Source organism: Leopardus geoffroyi, chromosome B2, assembly GCF_018350155.1.
Source record: "Leopardus geoffroyi isolate Oge1 chromosome B2, O.geoffroyi_Oge1_pat1.0, whole genome shotgun sequence".
Classification (NCBI taxonomy): domain Eukaryota; kingdom Metazoa; phylum Chordata; class Mammalia; order Carnivora; family Felidae; genus Leopardus; species Leopardus geoffroyi.
The window spans coordinates 9668253-9692658 of record NC_059332.1 but is presented as its reverse complement, the minus strand read 5'-3'; the positions used below and the strand labels follow the sequence as shown (position 1 = coordinate 9692658).

Sequence of the window (24406 nt, the reverse complement as noted above, 5' to 3'; positions counted from 1 at the left end):
TCTTTGAAAAGAGAAAATTGTGCAGAAAAGCGACGGCCGCTACCGTGAAGCCAAGAAAGAACTTAATCCTGACGCCAAATTCATTTTAACATAAGCTTAAGTAACATCTCGGAAAGCCTTAAATCAGACGTCGCTTCACATCCTTTTCAGGGCTGCGGTAACATTCAAAAATACATTTGTGCACAGCTGTGATTGTTGGACGCAAATTATTTTGTCTTCTCCCCCTGAAATTTAACATTATTTTGTACATTTCCATGCCTGTGTCCCCACCATTTGTGAAGCTGGTCTTTGTTATATAGACTCCGAACCCATTCTCTCGTCTACTTAATCATTCAACAAATATTTATGAGTGCCTCCACATAGGAGAGACCCAAATATATCATCACAAAGAAGGTGCGGAAGGATAATACACCACGGTGGCTTTTCAACCATCTTGAAACCAACCTCTTCCCTTTTCATTCATTTTGCAGAGTCAGACTTTTGTCTCACTAAACTGAGACATTTCTCCTAAGGAAAAAGTGAGCGTGAAGTCCAAGATCTCATTTCGCTTCTCTGGGTTCTAGTTCCTTCTGTGTAAAGTGAAGAAGTGGTGAATTTGAGATCTAAGCTCCCTTCCTTCACTGGAATTCTGGGCTCTAGGCTTCAGGAAATAGTAGCAACATAACATACACCATTTTGCCGGACGTCTTACGGTTGCCCTGATGAGTCATGACGCTCCTCGCTAATCCTCTAACTCACCGGTGGTGAACAATTAAGGTAAAATGTATGTCTTAGAGCCCCGCCCCCCAAGACTGCTTAGCCTCAGACTGTGCAACCTCAGCCACCGAGGCCAGGAATTTGCGAACCAGGAACACACGGACAGACGTACACAGCACACTTTTCTTTTCTGTTTCTTTCGCTCTGTTCAAGGAAAGACCAAGGAGTGCTTTGGGAAAACTTTTTTAAAAAATCCCTTGTGTGATTCGAAGAGAGAAATGAACATGTTCCCTCTTTAATACATATGATTTTATTTTTATTCCAGCCACCTATGAATCCAAAAGTTTTTGTTGTTGTTGTTTTAATGTTCTTGGCACTGGTGTTTCCCCCTCTGAGCCCATCGCTGTTCTGATTTCCCACTGAGATCTACAAGTGATCAAGAGATCAATAATTCCAAATGGTGTTTTCACAGGAGCACTTCCTTCCACAGTACGTAAAATGTTCTTTCGTGAAGACAGATGGACCCAGTCTGCAGGACCCTGCTTACCCGAGAGAAACCGTCTTTGAAAACTTTTGACAGCCAGCGGGATAGCACGTCTGTTTCTATTTAAATGAGCTCATTATAGTTAATATTTTTGTGACTTCCAACCAGTTGTTCACTCATTTCTCAAGTGTGATACGTTTTAGTCAAAAATGAAACACTTTATGGCATAAATATCGTCAAAACCCCATTTTAACTACATCCTTTTTGGAACAAATTTTCTAGAGCAAGGTACTTTTTTAAAAAGGTACAGTGCTTATGATGTTTCTTTGTTTGCTGAAATAGATGTAAATGGAATGATTAACAGTCCGCAGTTACCTTAAGAATCACACGTTGCCCCTTTTTACTTTTGTAGGTCTGTTTCCTTGGTGGCGTTTCTGGTCTGGCCTTTTAAATTGACTGATTTAAAGATATATGAAGTCGGGGCGCCTGGGTGGCGCAGTCGGTTAAGCGTCCGACTTCAGCCAGGTCACCATCTCGCGGTCCGTGAGTTCGAGCCCCGCGTCGGGCTCTGGGCTGACGGCTCAGAGCCTGGAGCCTGTTTCCAATTCTGTGTCTCCCTCTCTCTCTGCCCCTCCCCCGTTCATGCTCTGTCTCTCTCTGTCCCAAAAATAAATAAACGTTGAAAAAAAAAAATTAAAAAAAAAAAAAAGATATATGAAGTCTACGGTCTATCCGCCATTTCATTGACCGAAATTATCTAGTAAATGGCATTTCTGAGCTGACCAGCAAAATGAGAGCTGATATTTGTAACAATGATAGACGTAGTACAGGGAGCTATAAGCCACAAAAAGTCAGACACCATCCAAAATGGCTGCTCCAGAACAGGAAACGTCAGAAAATGACACTCTTTGAAGAGAAGAAAACTCTCCCCTCCTACTGTGGGACTTTAGAGTGTGATTCTGGGGCGTTTGAATACTGGCATTTAAGGGGTCTCCTTTAGGTGTTATTAGGAAATGGCATTTTAGTTGGTGTACCTATTTGAGAGAATAGCCCTGTAGGGTGACACGTGATGGGGTATTGTCATGGCAAACAGACCTGAAAGGCACCAGAAGGGGCACCTGAGTGGCTCAGTCAGTTGACAACTGACTTCGGCTCAGGTCATGATCTCACAGTTCATGGGTCCGAGCCCCGCGTCGGGCTCTGTGCTGCCAGCTCAGAGCCGGGAGCCTGCTTCGGATTCTGTGTCTCCCTCTCTCTCTGTCCCTCTCCCACTTGTTCTCTCTCTTTCTCTCCTCAAAAATAAACATTAAAATTTTTTTTTTAAGTGGAATCCAGAAAAGACAGAGGTCTAGAATAAGAAATTCTTACTGCTTCTTTTCCAGTGTAAGGATAAAGTTCACCAGAGCACCAGCAACGCGGTGGTGTGTGACAGGTGCATGCGGATAATTCTGTAGATCACCACAGCTCCAAGAAATACCCTCGAGATCCCTCAATTCCCTATGTTCAAAAACCAGCCACAGCATCTTAATTTGGTTTGCTCATAAAAGGGAATAAGTTGATTGAGCCCAGCAAATACATCCATTCAACTTAGTGGTAAATGCTGACTCAGAAGTTAGTAAGTTGACCTCTAGGTACAAATTCGCTTCGTACAAGTTGGATGACCACTGGGTGAGGTGCAGACTTGTAGTCTCAGTTTCCACTATGTGGGGAGGATCCACGTAAATGGACGTTGACTCCCTAATACAATCAAAGTGATGGAATCAAAGCATTGCGTGCTTCTGATGTCATTACCCAAGAAAAGTGAAATAATGTTAAATGGAAATTGCGTTATATTTTAATTCCTTCAAAAGCATGATTAAAATATTGATGATACTCACACCTGATCACTAAGTACTTCCTAAGGGCTGTGCCCTCTTTTAATTTTTTTAATGTGCATCATCTGTTTAAGTCCTTACCACGTCCCTAAGAATATCCCCGTTTTCCATATGAAACGATGAAAGCACAGAGGGGTTAAATAAATTGGCCAGGATCACACAGCTAGTAAAAGGCGTAGTCAAGATTTGCACCCTGGCAATTTAGGTCTGCAGTCCATCCTGTTCCTTACTAGGCAAAATCTCTATTCAACAAGTAATGTCTTGAGTAGCATGTACCATTCTCCAACCAAGCCAGAAAAATTTTTTATTAAATTAAACAACACTCCCCTGTTCACAGTAGCATTCCCTAGCATTTCTTCAGCCTGCTTTGACCTGGGTCGTTAGGAATACATCCTCTTTCATGACACCAGTGTGTCTGAGGTCAGGATTTTCACATGTGGTACAAGGACTCTTTCCCAGGTCAACCCCTTGACTTTCAACCGCGAGTTTACTCTGAGTAACCTAATGTTCTGCAACACAGAGATCACCACCGGGCCAGAGAAAGTGGGGGAAGAGTGGAGCCAGGCTGCAATTCCTGTTTGTTTTGCAGTGTGGATACCGAGACTACGCGACTGGCAACTTCTGCCTCTTACATCATTTGTCTCCTCTGCCAATTATCGGCCCTGGGAGTGTTAACCAAAAACTTTTCTCCCTCGCTGTTCTTGAAGCAAACACACAATTATAACACAGGTGTGTTTATCTCATTGGAATCTTTGCCACAAAAATTCTAAGATGTCACCCCGGGAGAGTAACGTAACCTCCCTGGGTCACCAAACGAGAGGCGTGGGGAGCTCTAAAGGGAGACACTCGTCTCGGAGCGCGCGCCCTTGAGGATGCACTGTGCCCGGCTCCGGAGGGGCACCTGCACAGCAATGTGTCAAACAGGTGCTCTGACCACAGGCATCGCCTAAGGGGACGGCCTTTCTGACGGGGGAGACCGAAGCAGCCAGGCCAAGCCCAAACAGTGGAGACCTCAATTTGTTTCTAATTGGCATCGCTCAAGGGTCCGGGCAGTAATAACCCCAGGTTGGTGCGGCAGGGATGGGGAGCAGGAGAACAGCTAGCCAGGAGGGATGGGACGTCTTCCACAGCGCAGTCTTTATGCAATCACTTACTCATTCCTATAAACACCTTTTTAGTGAAAGCCATCTATGTCCAAGCACTGAGTAAGACAAGAGCTACCCCCCACCCCCACCCCGCCCGCTCTCAATGAATGCAGAGCCTAGCTCAGGAATCCAGGTCAGCAGAAATCAAATTGCAAAGAGCAGGCCCCCCTGGGAGAAATGCAAAGAGAGTAATAGCTCCAAGGGCAAGGTGAGTGGTACCGGGTGGGGAGGGAGGAGGAGCTCAAAGCCCGTCCAGTCCGCGAGCTATGTTTGTGGGAGCGCCTCTAAGGGCACGAAGACCACTGGTGAGGTTGAGAGTCTGCGAGGTCAGAGAGGTCGGGTGAGTTGAGAATGGCTAGCCTGTCGCCAAACCGCAGAGGCTGTGTGCTCTCTGACCAAACTCGACTTCCTGCTGCAGGGCACCAAGGCTCCACAGACCTCAAGCCCAGGTTAAAGCCGGTCCCACACTCGCAGGTATACAGAGGCGGGGGGCGGCGGGACGGGGCTTGGCAGGCCGTGCTGAGAGTGCATTTGAAATTCATGGCATGGTGTGTATTTTTGGTATCAGATGAACTTTTCTTTAAATACTCACCTCCTACTGATGTTAAGATAAGCTTGTATACTCAGCACACCAAGTCATGGCAAAGGAAGGTGGTCCAGCTGAAGGCTGCATGATAAGAAAAATTGACAAACAGGTGAAAATGCTTCAGGGGCGCCTGGGGGGCTCAGTCGGTTAAGTGTCCGACTTTGGTTCAGGTCATGATCTTGCGGTTCGTGGGTTCAAGCCCCGCGTCGGGCTCTGTGCCGACAGCTCGGAGCCTGGAGCCTGCTTTGGATTCTGTGTCTCCCCCTCTCTCTGCCCCTCCCCTGCTCACGCTCTGTCTCTCTCTGTCTCTCAAAAATGAATAAACGTTAAAAAAAAATGTAAATGCTTCACATTCAGCTAATAATGAATGAACAGAAAATTAAAGGCCACTGATGCTAAACGCAAATTTGTTTTCATATATGACAGGTAGACAGACAGAGATATACCTATATGTAATATGATGTATACAGAGAAATACCGATACAGATATGGATATAGGCTTGGCTTCTATTCTGAGCCTGACAACTCGGACGGACTATGGAAAGTTCTGTAACCTCTCAGTAAATTAATATTTTGCTCCTGTTATAGATGAAGCAGTTTGTTTTTTAATAATGTGAAACTTACCCATCAAAGGCTCGCCATGCGAGACAGATGCCACGCGTTGAGCAGCGTGATGCTTGGCACATAGTAAATGCTCAATAAACGCAAGGCATTTTTCTAATTACTCAGTCCCATCAGCTGGTAACAATGAACTTGGAGAGAGCTCGCCACCCAGGATCCCTGATGCCAAAACTTGCAGTTAATTAGAAAACGTGAAACCCGGCCGGCAAACAGGTAGAGGACGTTGCTTAGTTAGCCCCGGGTTCTTTTTGCGTCTTATGGCACAGCTCGAAGCAGGAGGCCACATGCCAGCTGGGACTGCGGCGATCTGAAGGAAGCATGTGGCCTGCTGTGCTCATCCGGCCTTGGCATTGACTTCCAGGACCGACAATACATCCCCAGGTAAATGGTATTAAACTGAGCGCTTGAATTATCCTGACACAAGAGACTGGGTGTGGGATTATCTCATATCCTATCACCAGTGCTGCTTGAATTTCCACCCTCACCTTGGCTGAACCGTAGGGACAGCTACTTGGTGCCTGTGAGGCGAAGGCCGGCTGGGGATCCTTGTAGTGGTACCTAAGAATCTCAGCCCGGTGTTCCAGCGGGGAGGGCTACAAAAAAACGCCTCGACCCGGGCTTCGGGTTGTTTCACGTCAGAATTATTTTTCCCCGAGGTTGGCTGCAATTACCCCTTCATGCTGGCTGTATTTCCCCCGTGAAAGAACGTTGACGGCTCGCTCACAGTCGCTCAGGTTACCCATCAATCCTCCTAAGATGGAATGTCGTGCCTGGTCCTTGTTGTTCCTTGCAAAGCGCAACCCCGCTGCCCTCCGGAGCAGGCTCTTTATTCCCTCCATTGTGCTAATCAGAAACACTTAGCGGCTCTCCCGCTCCGACGCTGAATTAATAAATTACAAATGCCTGTTATCAAAGATTGGGAGGTTTTGACAAGTGATGTAGTTGATCGCAAATGCAAGGTGGTGTCAGGGAGAACCTGTGTTTCCAGGGTGTAGAAGGCGGATCAGCCCTGAATTGGAAAAATAAACAGGCGAGTTTGATGAGCTGAAATTCATGGGAGAACCTCTTCATATTTCCCGAGGTTTCTAATCAAAGGCGCGTCTTAACTGGCCCCGGAGGGAAATGGAGGATGAAAGGCGCAGACTTGATGCCCACTTTACCTTGCCTTATCCCAACATTTTTTTTCCCCCCTCCTTCCTTTTGCCTGTTTCTAAAAATAGCCTGGCAGGTAAGAATTAGCGATAGGATGTTATTTAGTCAAAAACAAAAACCCACCGCATAATGTACCATACCTTTAAAAATTTTAACATCTATTAAATTAAAATCAAGGAAATTGACACAGATAGGATAAAAGAAGATACAGCACCTCTAGCTTATGCCAACTAAAAATAAGAATTATTAATGAGGCTCGGCTTTCTTCTGCTGTGCACATTAATTATTTATGATAATAATACTCTGCACTGCCATATTAAAGAATTTTCTTCACCCAGCTTCCCAGAAAACTCTCTCTTCTTGGGGGAAAAAAAACGGAACCTCAACATGTTAAGCCCACAAAAGAATACATTCCTCTCGGTGTATTTATTATACTGGAAGATGAATATAGTCTTGGGTTATTAAACTGGAATGAAAAACACATCTTATTAGAACTTACATGGTGATTTTTATTCTCACTAGTTTCATATAAACTTAATGATGCAGACTGCATTTTTATGCTCATCTATTTTAAAATGGTGCCTGGAGCAAAAAAATCCTCCATTAATGCCAGTTTGGTATTTCAAATACAATTTGATGTAATTTACTTCAAATATATGTGAACAGAGAAGGATAATGCCAAGTGCATTTTCTAGATTCAAATGTGGGTTAGCTCATGGCAATGATTTATTAAACCTAAGTTTTTTGCAAAAAAAAATTCTTTTAGTTATAAATTTTTTTTAAAAAAATGAACCTCTACTAGGTTTTATGGGGGGGGGGATGGGAGAAAGAAAATGATGGATTTTATGATAAAAGACTAGCTTTAACCTTATTCTAGGTTTTAATACTTATCAACTATAAGTGAATAATAATGCATTTCCCTCCAGTGATACGCTGAAGCTATCTAAACCCATTGTTTTTCTTAAACTCTTATACTGTAGAATTATATTCATGGATATGTCAACATAGAATCATCCAGTTTAGAGAGGTTTGGTGTTTGAAGCTTGGCAAACTGATATCACATAAACTCTTAGATTTCCAATCTTTCTATTGTCTCTCAACGATTTTTAGAAGAACTACATGTGAACAGAACTTTAAAAAATAAGTTTAAATATCATCGCCCAAACCGTCGTTTCTGGACCCAAGTCAAGCCCGATTTTCACGTGCGAATCTCAAAAGGGGAATTCATGGCACCTTCTCCGTTTTCTTAAGCTCGATGGATTTCTAGTCTGATCTCTGCTGCTCCAGGTGGACGCTGGGCCAGTGTCCACATGAGGGCATGGCTGGTGCACCTGCCAGGTGTGCTCACAAAGGCATCTTGTGAGATGTTATTGTTACTGTGCGGGCTTCATCCCTATAGTAACACTCTAGTAAGATTACGGAGCCTTTGTTGCCTCGAAGGATCTCATCCTCTGTGGTGGTACTCCAAAAACAATGGGCCTTGGTTTCTTCTTCACCCTGCTCCCTGTTCGAACTCAGTTTCTTCAAGGTCAACCAGTCATTGGTCTCTGAGCTCTGAAGTGTCCCCTCTGCTGAAAGGGGGGGGGGGGATCCCAAGATTCGAGTTTTGCTTCTTATTTTTCAGCCTTGTGGTACATTCCCGTGACACAGCGAAATTGAGTCTTTTTCACATGGGCTGTATGGGCCTTTTCTCACAGCTTGGGTTTGGGGACGGGCACAATGAAAAGGACCAGAGGGGACACCTGTCAGACCACGGTGCACACAGGGTGTGGACAGCTGCCCTCGCTCTTCCCTTCCTGGTTTCTGCAGAGAAGTGGCCTCTCTGTGACAGGGCAGGGATTGCTGGGGGAAGACGGGAAATAGCCCTGCTTCTCCCCAGGGTGCTGGGTGAATGACTGGAGGCGACAGACCTGTGGGAGATGAAGGAAACCTAGAAAATCCTGTGCCTGTGCCCTCGGTGGCCTCCCCCTCAGCACCTCTGAAACACGGCAGCCTAAGGAGTAAGGTCCATCACTGGCAAGGACTGCGCTGAGAGTGGGTAGAAACTTCCAGGAGGTAAGAGTCTGGGAGGGAGAAAGATAAGGATTTAAGAAGACTGTCCCTGGCTCGGCAGTGCCTGGGTTTAACGCAGTCAGTACCGCGGAGCATCTAGCTTCATTTTCTCCGTTTCCCAGGCTGGAGTGGGTGGAGGGGGCAGAGAGCAGAAAACATGGACAGTAAGACACAGGAGGAGAGCTGGCTTTTAGTGTCATCATCGTGCCGCCAACCAAGGAATGTTCCTCCTTTGTCGCCACTAATCAAGTCAGTCGGTAAGAAAAATAAACAAGCCTATATTTCGGGAAGATTTCTGCATTTCCAGGAGGGCTGGCTCTGTGTGGCTATGCCAACGCCCACTTCCTTCAGACACATCACAGGCTCTGTTTTCCCCTTTGTCCTCGGATGGGAAAAAAAGAATAATTCTTTTAAGTTCTGCAAAAATCTTAAGAATGATTTAATGGCATAAAAAAGTTTTAAGTTTATTTACCTTGAGAGAGAGAAACAGAGAGAGTGAGTGAGCAGGGGAGGGGCAGAGAGAGAGGGAGAGAGAGTGAATCCCGAGCAGCTTCTGCTCTGTCCGCACACAGCCCGATGCAGCTGTGAGATCATGCACCGTGAGATCATGACCTGAGCCAAAACCAAGAGTCTGATGCTTAGCTGACTGGAGTCGCTCAGGGGCTCCTTTAATGACTTTTTTAAAAGCTACGTTATCTGCACTTTTGAACTAGAAACTAGAATTGGCTAGCGACACTTCTCTGCCAGATATCTGGGTCTTGGTCTGAGCCCAGTAAGCAGCGCCCTTTGTAAGGAAATGGCAAGAACATTCCCATGTTTCTGCTCACCTTCTCTTCTCATTAGCTGAACAATAAAGAAATCAAGGCTCAGCAAAGTCAAGGAAGTAACTTTAAAAGTGTAGGGAAGGGGCGCCTGGGTGGTGCAGTCGGTTAAGCGTCCGACTTCAGCCAGGTCATGATCTCGCGGTCCGTGAGTTCGAGCCCCGCGTCGGGCTCTGGGCTGATGGCTCAGAGCCTGGAGCCTGTTTCCGATTCTGTGTCTCCCTCTCTCTGCCCCTCCCCCGTTCATGCTCTGTCTCTCTATGTCCCAAAAATAAATAAACGTTGAAAAAAAATTAAAAAAAAAAAGTGTAGGGAATATGGGGCACTTGTGTGGCTCAGTTGGTTAAGCGTCTGACTTTGACTCAGGCCACGATCTTGCAGTTTGTGGGTTCGAGCCCCACATCGAACTCTGCGCTGACAGCTTGGAGCCTGGGTCCTGCTTTGGATTCTGTTTCTCCCTCTCTCTCTGCCCCTCCCCTGCTCGTGCTCTGTCTCTCTGTTTCTCTCTCAATAAATAAACATTTTTAAAAAATTTTTTTAAAGTTTAAGAAATACTCCATACTCCAACCCAGGACACACACCCAGAAACCCACAACTGAAATGAATTTCACAAAGCACTTAGCCTTTGTAAAGATGGGACAATGCTGATATTTCCTCTTTTATTCTATTCCGATTGCAGAGCTAAACTGATTGGACCACCCACTACTGGGTCACACACTTGGTTGGATGACCGGCCCCCAATCCCGTGATGCTTGAAGGTTTTCCAGGGTCCCAGTCCTGTCTTCAAGTCCTCATAATTGGGGAAGAAAATGTCATTGACTGACTGGCAAAGATACCTTTGAGAGAATAAAATCTTTTTCCATCTCGACTTTGTATGGGGAAGGAAAAAACATAGCATGTAAAGAGACCAAAAAAAGTCAGCTCACAATTTTGGATCAGGAGGGAGCAGGAATTTGGGGAAGGAAAAAAATAGAAAAGGGGAACTAACACGGCAGAAGGCTGGAGCCTGACAAAGCAGGTGTTTAAAAGACCTTGAAGAACAGAAATGTTCAATGTCCATTTTACGTGTTTGCCTTCTTCCAATGTAACCCTTTCCATATCGCTGAAAAGTAAAGTCTGATGCATTCAAACGGCCTTTGTGCTGGGCTGGAAAATGCAGGACCTCAGCAGGTAACTGAAATTCCAACTGTCCCACATACACCTTCTGCTGAGCCTAGAGTGCAGAGAGCAGAAACCTACTGAGGGGTCAATCTCCAGCCCCTCTAGAAAGTGACCACTGGCAACACACAGAGCTAACTGTGTTCAGGAGGAGAGGGACCCTTCTGTTATGATGTGGCCTCAACAAGCAACTCGGGCATACGTTTATTTAAATCATGAAGGGTTTACATCCTTCATTTCTTTTCACAGTTACCATATGTCGTAAAGACATAAAGCCCCTGTCTTTAGCCCAATTGAAACATTCTTTATTTGAACAAATACCCCTTTTTTTATTTTAGTATAAAACAAGTTATTTTTAGTTTTTGACGGCTTTATTGAGATATTATTGACATATAACATTGTGTAGGCTTAAGGTATACAGGGTGATGATTTGATACACGTATATACTGTGATATGATTACCACAATAAGGTTAGTTAACACATCCATCACCTCTCATAGTTACCACTGTGTGTGTGTGTGTGTGTGTGTGTGTGTGTGTGTGTCTGTGGTGAGACGTGTCAAGATCTCCTCTCTTAGCACAACATTCAAGAATACAATACGGTATTGTTAACTATAGTCACCCTCCTGCACATTAGATTCCCAGAACTTATTCATCAAGTGGAGGTTTGCACATTTCATCGCCTTTACCCGTTTTCCCCATTCCTCTTACCTCTTCCTGTCCCTGGAAACCACTAACCTATTCTCTGCTTTTCTGTTTCCGTGAGTTTGGTCTTTTAGGATTCCACGTATAAGTAACATCATACAGTATTTATCATTCTCTGTCTGACTTAGTATCTTAGCATAATTCCCTCAAGTTTAATCCACATCATTGCCAATGACAAGGTTTCCTTCCTTTTTTTTTTTTTTTTTTTTTTTTTTTTTTTTAAATTTTTTTTTTTCAACGTTTATTTATTTTTGGGACAGAGAGAGACAGAGCATGAACGGGGGAGGGGCAGAGAGAGAGGGAGACACAGAATCGGAAACAGGCTCCAGGCTCTGAGCCATCAGCCCAGAGCCCGACACGGGGCTCGAACTCACGGACCGCGAGATCGTGACCTGGCTGAAGTCGGACGCTTAACCGACTGCGCCACCCAGGCGCCCCCTTTTTTTTTTTTAAGGAAAACAATACACCATTGTGTATCCATTTACCTTTATCCATTCATCTGTCAATGGACAGTTAGATCAGTTCCATGTTATTGTAGATATCTCTTCAAGACAGTGATTTCATTTCCTTCCTATGGATACCCAGAAGTGAGACTGCAGAATCACATGGTGGTTTATTTTTAATTTTTTGAGGAACCTCCATACTGTTTTGCACAGTGACTAAACCAATGTCAAGTCCCACCCACAGTGCACAAGATTTCATTTTCTCCACGTCCTCACCAACACTTGTGATCACTTGTCTTTTCTATAATAGCCATTCTAACAGATGTGAGATGACATCTCATTGCCGTTTGTTTTGCTTTTTCTTAATGATTAGTGATGTCAAGCTACCTTTTCACGTACCTGTTGCTGCTCATGTGTGTATGTACCTTCTTTGGGGAAAAATGTCTGTTCAATTCTTTGCCCATTTTTAATCAGATTACTTGTTTTTTGATGTTGCGTTGTATAATATCCTTATATATTTTGAATATTAAGCCCTTATCAGATATATGATTTGTAAACATTTCCTCCCATTCTGTAGTTTGACTTTTCATTTTGTTGACCATTTATTTTGCTGTGCAGAAAAGCCTTTTAGTTGGATATAGTTTCATTTGATTATTTTTGCTTTTGTTGCCGTTTTTTTCCTTCAACAACTAAGTATGTTTTAGCTATTGGCCACCATTCTAGGGACAGTGGAGATAAACAAGGCCTAGTTTCCACTCTTAATGACCATTGCATCCTGGCAGAAATATCCAAACTACTAACAAGTGATAATTGCCATAACAATTGCACTGTAGGCATCCAAAGAAGAATAGGTCATTTCTCACTGTTGAAATCAGGGAATGTTTTGTAAAGGACCAGAGACCTTATGGACCAGGACTTACGAACTTCAAAGACCAGGAGGTAGGAGAGACCCAGCATTTGCAAAGGAACTAGAGCAAGAACATGGGATCCGTGTAATTAGGTGTAAAATTGCTTTTTCAACTTTGCTACCCTGATGCCTCACCAAAAGTAGGTGCTCAACAAATTATTTTGGAATGAATTAATGAACAAAAGTTGGGATCCTGACTTGGAAGCATCTTTCGGGGCTCAGACTTCATCTTGTAGGTTTCTGATACAACAGGGTCAGGGCCTTGTTTGAAGAGATAAATTACGCAGCCTTGGGAAGGGGAGACGGGGGAATTCGAAGATTCAAGGCTAACATAACAATCCACTAGATTTTTAAGGGAAAAAGCAATGAGAATAGAGGGGTAAAAGACGGCTTAAAAATACACTTTGGAGGTGGAATCATGAGAAATTGTAAATATCTAGCTATAAGGAGCAAGTAAAGAAAGAAGTCTTAGATTTTGAGTTTAGGTGACTATTAAAAAGGGAATTGCCGTAAGAGACAGTAATCTGATCATTTAGAGATTGCGTATATGGGATATGGTTGCACATAAAGCAGCATAGAACGGTAAAGCCCTTCCTTCAGTACTGCGTCTCCCTGTATGTACTTCCCTTCCTGTGTTACTTCTGATTAGCTCTCTGCGGGGAAAATAACTGTGAACTGTTCTCCCAGCAGCAGGTGATAGATTTACATTGATGCACCCAAATCTTAGACTTGGGAATTCCTATGTAGTTCGCTTTTGAAAGGAGCTACCATCAGGGGTGCAGTTTGAGCCCACCAACAAGCAGTTAACTGGTCCACATACAGAAAGAATTCTAAACCCTGGCTTCTTGGCCCCTGAATAAAGGAGCCACAGTCTGGCGTTAAGATTCCAGAACAAATGGAAGAAAAATGACACAGTTACTGAAATAGAACTGAATCAGATATAAGTTTATTAACTAAATATTTCACCTATTTTGATGGATTGTTCTTTCACTAAAGATCTGGTCTCCCCAGTCCGGTTTCTCATCAGAATTATCTGGAGAGAGGGGCGCCTGGGTGACTCAGTCGGTTAAGCGGCCGTCTTCGGCTCAGGTCGCGATCTCGCGGTCCGTGAGTTCGAGCCCCGCGTCGGGCTCTGTGCTGACAGCTCAGAGCCTGGAGCCTGTTTCAGATTCTGTGTCTCCCTCTCTCTCTGCCCCTCCCCCATTCATGCTCTGTCTCTCTCTGTCTCAAAAATAAATAAACGTTAAAAAAAATTTTTTTTTTTAAAGAATTATCTGGAGAGATTTTTTTAGAACTGCAGATTCTCTGGCACCCTCTCAGGAATTTTGCTTCAGTAGGTCTGTGGTAGAACCCAGGAATCTGGGAAGAGAGTCACAAGTTCTTCAATAGTCCTTGATTCAACATGGTAATACAACTTAATTTTGCTTTCCTGACTTGGCAGTTCTTTATCACAAATACTTTTTCTTTTTAAAGTTTATTTATTTATTTTTGAGCATGTGTGAGCGGGGGAGGAGCAGAGAGAGAGGGGGAAAGGGAGAATCCCAGGCAGGCTCCATGCTGTCACCGCAGAGCCCGACACGGGGCTCGTACTCATGAACCGTGAGATCACTACCTGCACTGAAACCAAGAGTCAGAAACACTTAACCTGCTGAGCCAGGCACCCATTTCAAATATACTTTTATTTTATCTACTTCTTTTTTTTTTTTTTACACACCATCTAAATATGCCATGCATGGAACAGAGTAAAACCTAGCATTCTAAGTGAACTTGGTTAGATAATTGAATTTTTGAACATAGTCATAGTTATCGTTAACCACCCTGTGGGCTCATTGAGACGACTGAAAATTGAAGTTTCCGTTGGTGTTTTCCTAAGGACTTTCCCATCCAGGGCTTACATAATTAGTTATAGTTGCTGTCTTTAATTCAAATAACAAATTGTAGATTTACCCTGGCAAAACTGTGTTCTGTTCGATTTACTCATGGTGTTTGTAAATGGTAGAGGTTTTGTTGATTCCCCGTAATCCATTGAATGTGAGCTCTCTAGGTTTTTCATTATCTGCAGACTTGATAAGAATACCTTCTTTGTCCTCGTGCAAGTTTTTAATAAAAAAACGTAGAACAGAACACGCCAGAGAACATCCAACAGGCATGTCACTAGAAATCTCGATCTGTGGCCGTATCAGACTGGTAGCCAGCATCCTTTGGAGGCTGACCTTCTACTGGATAATCCACCTTGGAGCGAGTAGATAGCTTGCCCTTGGAGAACCCTGGCCTCAACTTGCTGTGTAATTGGGTTTGCAAAGAATCATGTTAGTGTTTAAATCGAGAATCTGATCTGAGATTTTATTCACGAAGGGCATGCTCTTTCCCAGATTGGTGCTAGCCGTCCTTGGTCCCACCATACTTTCAGGGACAGTCTGTCCAGCTTTTTGGAGAGTTAACGAGTAAAGATACAGATCGTGGCCATGCAACAGTGTTTTTTTCCTTTTGTGAAACCACCACACGTATCCATGAATCAGACGCCAAACCTTGATCCACCAGGTGAGCTGGAATTCACCCACATGAAGACCCAAGTGAACGCTATATCTTGCTCCGCTGCTAAGCTCAGCCAATGAAAAGACACTAAGAAAGTATGTCAGGCTTATTCATTTTCTCTCACCACAATAAATTCTAGCCATTTCATTCATTTCTGTTTATTATTGCTAACTATTTCTGTTGCACAAACACACAATATTCACAAAATTTTCTTATCCCCAGTAAAACGACAATAATGTACGTAAGGAAATTAAGATATACAAAGGCTATTGCTTTGCTCAATGACAAGAAAGATTTTTTAAAGCCTGTGATTTGGACCAGGTACTGGTTTGCTAGCCAAAGTCAACACACAGTCTGTTTTTGTAAGACCTAAGAGCTAAGAATGGTTTTCAATGAATTGTTATAGAAGTCCTTACATGATAACTCTGCTTTTCCTCTTTGCCTGCAGAGCCTAAATATTTACTAGTTGGCCTGTTGCAGAGAAAGTTTGCTATCCCTGATTTAGAGTAGCCAAACTAATCATACAGCTATTGCAAATCCATTGAAGTTTCTTTGATAATTTACATTTTACTTTAAAAAAAAAAAAAAGTATTGAGTTAGTACTTCTCATCTCCTTTCCGCTGAGAAATATGCTGAAAGCGACCCAATATATTCAGGGCTTGTTTAGCGTGTAAAAAGAGACTCAAAACCATAGGGCACCAGGAACCCAAGGTCTCTGCCTCCTGGTTCTCTGAACAGCCCCATTGGGTATCCATTGATGTGAATTAGTCAACACCGCAGGTGAGAGAGCCCACCATAAAACAGCATCCTTTCTCCATGGTTCCAGAAAGTCTCCAAAGAGGCTAATCAGCTATATCAGAATGAAGATAACACAAATCACCGACGTGAATAAGCACAATAAAAGAAGGACCAGAGTTTTCCTTGTCCCCCTTGATAATTCAAAGTATCTTTCCAAGGTTCTTAACCCTAATAAGTATGAAGTGAAGAAAAACACAGGAGTCATAAAACAGGAGAGTATATACATAAAATTAGAAGATATTCTCCCCATCTCATATTCCCTGCAAATATTTGCTCCCCTGTAGTGATGTCGAAACACAGGTGGCAGGTAGGACCCTTGGCTAAAGGTATGGGTGAAAACCACCCGCGTCTCTTTCCACGTTACTGTCGCTGAGTTAGTGGAAGACTAGTCGCTGGCAGATCCACCGATCGGGGACTCATCTTTCGGTGAAGTATATATGCTGATGAAAAGCTGCTTTCGTCGCAGAGAGACTGCTAATTGTTTGATTATACAGGTCTTCACATTAATGAAGCACTATTGCATGGGTTTGGAGCATGGCGTGCAACCAAATTACCACCCCAGCGCTCACGCTGTGAAATCTGATTATTCATTAGCCAGTCAGTGAGTGGTGCGGGCGTCGTTGCTTTTTTCAAACCGTCAAATGGGAATGACTGCTGTTCCCCCCCCCCCCCCCGCCCCACTTGAAGAAGATGAGGATGTGAATTTGTTGCATATTGGGGAAGGGGAGCGACAGAGCGAGATGGGGGTTCCGCGAGAGTTGTTTCACACATTTAACGCGATGTGTGTTATGAAAAACCGGGAGCCAGGCGGATTGGCATGTCCCGCAAAAATGGATTCTGGCTCACGTGGCCGCGCTTCCCAAGCGCACTCGATCCTGGGCCTCCTTGAAACAAGCGTTCAATCACCAAATATGGTTGCTTGAATTATCAGGAATTTTGCCCTCTCAGGACTGCCTGATGAGAATCCCTATAAGGCAAGTGTCCAAAGTGTCAACAAAGGAAAGGAGGTCTTTGGTGTTTGTGTGTATGTGTGTGCGTGTGTGTGTGTGTGTGTGTGTGCACGTCATGTTTGTTTGTTCTTTTGTTTGCTTATTTTAATAACTTCTATTCCCACAAAGAAAAACAGAGTAATCAGAAGAGGACATAATTACTAGATTCATCTATCAAAGTTGTCTTAGGTTTTTTTTGTAAGTGAACAAAAGATTTCCTTCATTTAAAGTGCAAAAAAACCCCATTTTTTTTTTTATTATGCCGTTTCTGTCTATTGCTAAGACAGATAGAAACTTAGTGTGATAGGTTTAAAGAATTACTTCATATATTTCAATGCCAATGTCAAAAGTCAGGGGAAGAATTCAGCTATGACTCCTGTATTTATAACTCTAGCTGCATTGGGTTTCCAAAACAAATGATGGAAATCCCTGCCTCAGTACCAAGGAAAGATACCAACACTGGCAAATGGGATTATCTCTAATGAGATTACACACAATGTGATTAAGATGTGAATTGACACTCCCTGGGAGGGACAGGGAGGTTCCTAAGGAAGCAAAAACCCAAGTGGGTGAAGTATAAGAAAGAGAGCCTTTCCTAAGAAAAGGTACTCTTTTCTCAGAGCCCCCAAAAAAAGGCAGAAGGGACCAACCTTGCTTTCTCTAACCAGTCCATGACAAAATCCAAGCTTGTGATCAACATTAAAAGGGTCTCCGAAGGGAATAAACAAGGGCACAAAATCTATTTCAGACAATTAAAAAAATTTTTTAATGTTAGTTGATTTATTTTGAGAGAGAAAGGGAGAGAACAGGGGAGGGGCAGAGAGAGACAACAAAGAGAGAGAACCCCAAGCAGGTTCTGTGTTAACAGTGCAGAGTTAATGTAGGGGCTCAAACCCATGAACCGTGAGATCGTGACCTGAGTGGAAATCAATCATGAGTTGGACGCTCAACCAACTGAGCCACCCAAGCACCCCTCACACAATTTTTAATAACAAGACATTTGAGTCTTCTCTTCTGGATTGAAGTATTCCTGCGGTAGCTTTTTGCCGTAATACACCTCCAAGGTGAACGCTGTCCTGAAGCAATCTTCTCAAAGGAGTTCCCCATATCAAACCATGGTCTTTTATTATTAAAGGAAACATAGAGATGCCAAAGCCAGGGTGCTCATGTATGGATGAATAAACTGGGGTTCAAGAGGCTCTGGGACTTGCCTGGCTTCACACAGTTATTTAGTGGCATTGACAGCTGGGACCGGAACACACATGCTCCGGATGAGGCTGGGGAAGAAATAAATAGAATGGAGCCCAAAGAGTGAAACGCAGGTCAAACCCACAAAAGGAAAGATAATGATGGGAAGAGAATAGCAAAGGGAATATTACCTGTTTTGAAAAGTTCTTTTGAAAATAAAAACAAAACAATAGACCCACCCCTGAGTTCCAGCAAACCCTCCGAGGCCACCATAGAACATTGTCTTTCTCTGTGACTGTCTTCAACATTCCGTCATCACCACATCCGTGGCCATGAGTCTGTTCTACAAGAAAGGGACTCAAACCCCACAGGCGCGAGTAGATGAACAGGGGGAATTGGCGGAGGGGGATCTCCAAGTATCACTTGACTTTCTATTCTGATCTTGCTATACAACCTTTAGAAACTCTTTTATGTAAAGGTATAAGATAGGTATAATAATCCTTACTTGTCTCACCAGAGTGTCGTGAAGTGTCACTAATTAATGTTTATAAAGCACCCGGAGACTTTCAAATGAAAAGTTCCACATACAATAATTATGAGTATTAGCATTATTATTAACATACCGGCATCATTACCATTCATGCTCTAGAGGTTTTTGCTAACAAAGACACTCCCAGTATTTCTTGTGCGCGCGCACTCTCTCTCCCTCTTTCTCTCTCGTCTTCTTCTAGAACTTGTCTTCACCAGGAAGATTTTTAGGCATGCCAGTACATGAGTCAAGAAACCATCCAATGAGACACATTGTTACAATTTCATGTGTTTTTTTTCCCAATTAAATTATTTCCAAGAAATCCCAAAATCAACCGCGTTACACGTAAGCCTAACAGAGTGGTTTTAAAACTGGTTTTCATCACAATTCCTTTTGATTATCTAATAAAAGCTATAATACTGCTTTGTGGACAACCACATCTGTACATTTTGCAATCAATTTCAAGGTGTTTGTGGACCTCGGGATGTAGGAAATAACTCTTTATCGCCAAGCACTGGCCCAACTACTTGAGAAACATCAGTGAATAAAGTGGACAAAAACCAATACCCTGCTGGATCTTACACGGGTAAGAGAAAGCAGATAATAAAAAAATAAACATGGTAAATCATGGAGGTTTATTATGTTAGAAAGGGAAATGCTCATGCACTGAAGAAAAAGAAGAACAGACCAAGAGGAATAAAGAGCACTTGTTAGGGATTCCATTTACAGCATGCGATAGAGTAGTTCAGATCGGTGTCATTGAGAAGGTCAGTTTTGAGCAATGATTTAAAGGAAGTGAACAAACTGGCTAAGTGTGTGTCTGGCACAGAGGTATTCCAGGGGGAGGAAAGGGCCAGTATGAAAACCTTAAATTGGGCTGGTACGTTGGAGTGAGCGAGCAGGGAGAGACAGTAGGAGATGATGTCATTATTGCAATAATCGTGGTTTCAACCAGGAAGGTAGCAATAGGGACCGAGTAGTCAGATGGTCAGATTCTGGTTGGACCTGCAAAGAAGAGTCAACAGAATTTTCTGACAGTTTGGAGGCAGAACGTGAGAGAAGGGGTAGTGGACGGATCACAGCTGATTCTGTAAGATGGAGTAAGTTTGGGGGATAAGCCTATTCAGAGACCCCTGCAACACCTCTACCCTCCAACATTAAGAACATGACATCCAGGGGCACCTGGGTGTCTCGGTCGGTTAGGTGTCCGACTTCAGCTCAGGTCACCACCTCACGGTTCAGGAGTTGGAGCCCTGCATCAGGATCTCCGCCGTTGGCACAGATCCTGCTCCAGATCCTCTGTCCCCTCTTCCTCTTCTCCTCCCCCACTCAAGCTCCCTCTGTGTGTGTGTCTCTCTCTCACACACAAAATAAATAAATAAACTTAAAAAAATTAAAATATTAAGAACATGACCCAAAGAGCATTTCCCTCCCGAGAGCAGGGGCTTTTCTGTTCGCGGCAGAATCCTTAGAGCTTCAAACGTTGCCAGGCTCAATAAGCCTTTATTAAATGAAGAAAAAGAATCCCACAGTGGAGAGTATTCCCTCCACAGAAATGCCCAATCTTTCTTCCAGTACCACCTCCTTGACATTCCTAGGATTTATATAGAGTGAATTTGGAGGGTGTTAGCCACACGGCTACCTTCACTCCGCTTCATCCCTGCCACGCCTACTCCATCGTTTTTTGATACTCGTGTAACAGGAACCTCAGCAATACACAGCCAAATAGCAACAGGGATGGCAAGAAAGGTCGTGCCTTCCTGCGCATCATCAACATCTCAAGTAACTTTATTGCTAATGTCATTAGCATCAGTTAGTACCCCTTTCTTCCTGTCTCTAAAGGCAGCCACTTCCGGTCCCAGTGTAGAGGACACATGAGGTAGCAAAGAAAGCTGGCTAGGTGAGGGTGGTCCTGTGCTATTATTTATACAGAGCACCGAGAATTCAGAAGCCCCCAGACATGCAAATATTCTGCTCTGTTTTTACAAAGGACTGTCTAGTAGAATATGTTTCACTCAAACACACGAGGAACTACATCAGAGTCAATTCCCATTGAAGCTAAAAGCATCAAGGAGAATTGAACAAGGCAGAAGACAGAACAAAGCTTTGTTACGATCAAGTCTTGCCCACAGATAACATTACAATTCACTTGCTAGTCATGCCTTGAAGTTGAGTTAACCTCAAGCAATTGATCTACCAACCCAGATGAGATGGCCTCTGTGAGATGAGGCAGAGGCAGATGAGATGTCCTCTGTGGCGGTGATAGAACTATTTTGCTCAGCCCTGGGCTGATAGTGCAGAGTTTGCTTAAGATTCTCTGTCTCCCTCTCTCTGCCCACCACCCCCCCTTCAAAACAAACAAACAAATAAACAAACTTTAAAGAGCAAATGAACATAAGGGGGAAAAAGAGAGAGGAAAACCATAACTACAGAGAACAAACCGAGGGTTACTAGAGGGGAGGTAGGCAGGGAGGATGGGGGAAATAGGTGATGGGCATTAAGAAGGACACCGAGAGGAGCACCAGCTGATGTTTGTAAGTGATGAATCACTTAAATTGTACACCTGAAGCTAATATCACACCGTATGTTAACTAATTGGAATTTAAATAAAAACTTAAAACAAAAGAAATCTGGGACGCCCGGGTGATTCAGTCAGTTAAGTGTCCAACTCTTGATTTCGGCTCAGGTCACGATCTCATGGTTCGTCAGAAGGAGCCCTGAGTTGGACTCAGCACTGAGAGCACGGAGCCTGCTTGGGATTCTCTCTCTCTCTCTCTCTCTCTCTCTCTCTCTCTCTCTCCCTCCCTCTCTCAAAGTAAATAAATAAGTAAATTTCTTTTAAAAAAGAAATCTGAAAAGAATTTCCCCTTTTGGGAAGACAACCGTGACTGTACTAAGTAGATCTTTCATAAAAAAGCAAAGTGGCTAAACACACACTTTCAAAACGTGGGAGATACCTTTTGCTTTATTCCATTTCAGCTTATAGAAGTTTTCATAGAAACACTCTACTCTCAGAAAGTGGGGGAAACTTTCACCTAACTAGTGAAATGTACTTTCTCCTTTTGATGTCTGTATAATTGCTAGAAGCATGAGGCTCTAAATGTGGTTGTAGTGTTGGAGGGCTGGATAATCACACACAAGTCGGAAACCAGTGCCCTCTATTTCCTCTACAAAAGAAAAGCATTATAATCCATTCACTTAAGGTAACCTTGCAGGTGTAAGACTGCAGGAGTCAATGAATAATCTCACTCTGAAATAGTACTGTCTTTGCTTATTTGAAGATTTATAGCCGTTTAGCACCTTCCTTCCCTCCATGAAAATAACTTAATTCTAGGAAAATAGATCCATACATTTTGATAAAGGAATATAATAAAATAGAAAACAGTTTAAGTGATGCTTGCTAAGAGTTAGTAATAACACAGGAACTGCTTTTTCTATGCAGTTAACTGAAGAAATCAGAACAAGATTTTATATATATATGACATTATCCCCATTATATGTGTTTTCTACTTTGTACCACAGAAAAACATTGGTTGGCTTGGACAGGTGGAATCATAGGATAGTGGGATTTTTTTTGTTTTGTTTTCTTCTTTGAGATTTTCTCTATTTTCCATGAAAAAAAAAAAACCCTCTTTATATTCAAGGAAAATAAATAAGCTTTGTTTTAAAAAAAAAAGATTTATGACCCTGGCATTTTGCAAGTACCTGAAAATTTATGCATTTAGCGAACATGGCCACCAGACTCTGCTTAGAATATAAATGAGCCCTGATAGGATAGAATGTTTCTCCTGCTTCTTTCAAATTCCAGTAGTCACTTAACAACTATTTTTGCCCTTGATTCTGGTGCTAGAAAAATCTAATCACAAGAATATGAAGTCAGAGCTGAGACGTGGGATCTTTTGCAAAATCCACGGACCACATGATTCTCAGCAACCAATTTGTATCACAACATGGTATAAGGCACATGTTAGACAATAACTAAATAAACAAACAGTAAGTCAAACCAGATTTAATTGACTGACTTATGACCAAAAAGCATCTGGCTTCAGCTTTCTGCTTATGCCATTTATCAGGCCAGAAGCTCCAGGGCCCTTGTCTACGCCAAGTGGTACTTAATGGCTCTACGGGCTCCTAGCTGATGATGCAGCCTTGAAAAACAAGAGTCAGAATACCTAGACCACAGATGGCAAATATATAGTTTACAAACTCCCTACTACTGTTTCCCTAGCCAGTATTACTGATGAATCAAGGCTTGTACCCTTTATTCTTGGACATGACCTCAGAGGCTTGGAAGCAATATTATCGGTCACAAGCAACCAATGGAGACTGTGGGAAGAACCCAATTCCCCATCTCTTTCTTGGGTGGAGTCTTCAGGTAATTATGCAGCCGTATCTTTTGAGGAACAAACGAAAGGAATTTGCTGAATGGGTGAATGGATGTGAATCTTGTAGGAAAAAGTTTTGACGACTCTGAGGTGCAGGCATCAAAGTCTTGACTGAGGATGGAGGGAAGATCCATTTCAAGGTGGCTTATTGACATAATTGGCAAGTTAGTGCTGGCTGATAGCAGGGTACCTCCATTTCTTGCCAGATGGATCTCTCCATAGGGTTGCTTATGTGCCCTTACAACATGGCTCCTGGCTCCTCCTAAGCCTGGGATCCAAGAGAGAACAAGGTGGGAGTCACAGTGATTTTTCCACTAGTCTTTCCTGAAGATCCTTTTGGTTATACAGGCCTGGCCTATTCAAAATAGAAAAGAATTACATGAGAATATGCCTACAGAAAATAGGGAACATTGGGAGTCATCTTGGAAGATGGCTACTCTAATAAGTCCCTGTAGTAGATTTAAAGAAGCCAATTCTTGCTCTCAAGGAGCTTATAGTTGAAGAGGCCCCATATATGCAAAAATCCACAACAGTTTAAGGAAAAAAACAAAACTATGAAGACTGCTAGGACTCACCAATATGTATATTCTCTACTTCTTGCTGGATATGTTGCTACACCTCATTTCCTATCCTCTTGGGTTTGGGGGTGGTGATATAACCAGCCCTGGACAATGGAATATAAGAGGAGGTGATACGTGTCACCTCTAGACTATGGCATTCAAGATCCGTTTTGCCATCTCCATGTTTTCTCCCCCTTTTTTGGTGATATTCGGACACAGAAGTGTGCTTTAAGATAAGGCTCCAGATTCATTATTTTGTGTATGAATATCCCGCTTCCCAACATTATTTAGCAAAGAAACGATTCTTTTCTCATTGAATATTCTTGGCTCCCTTGTCAAATATTAGTTGACCATGTACCCATGGGTTTATTTCTGGACTTTCAGAAAAGGAGTGGTGAGAACATGTGCCCTTGTCCTGTTACTGATCATAGAGGAAAAGCTTTGAACCTTTCACCATTGAGTGTGTTGTGAGCTATGGGCTTGTCATATATGACCTTTATTACATTCCTTCTGTACCCAATTTGTTGAACATTTTTATCATGAAAGAATGTTGAATTTTGTCAAATGCTTTTTTGGCATCAATTGAGATGATCATATGATTTTTATCTTTTATTCTATTAGTGTGGTACATAGCATTTATTGGTTTGCCTATGTTGAGCCATCCTTGCATTCCTGGGATGAATTCCACTTGATCTTGGTGTGTGATCCTTTTAATGTGCTGTTCAATTTGGTTTGCTGCCATTTTGTTGGGAATTTTCACGTCTATATTTATCAGTAA

The 24406-nt window shown here is 43.0% G+C and overlaps 2 long non-coding RNA genes across 2 annotated transcripts in view; one reads left to right on the top strand and one right to left on the bottom strand.

The window, feature by feature from the left end:
- Positions 1–4791: 4791 nt before the first annotated feature.
- The window catches only part of LOC123607975, a 52826-nt gene continuing 33211 nt past the window's right edge, over positions 4792–24406 (bottom strand). The window contains exon 3 of the long non-coding RNA XR_006717018.1: positions 4792–4866. This is a non-coding gene — a long non-coding RNA (uncharacterized LOC123607975). The remainder of the gene's footprint in view (positions 4867–24406) is intronic.
- LOC123607974 lies at positions 7731–10299 on the top strand. The gene is made up of 3 exons (XR_006717017.1): positions 7731–8613; positions 8733–8867; positions 10111–10299. It is a non-coding gene; the product is annotated as an uncharacterized LOC123607974 (long non-coding RNA).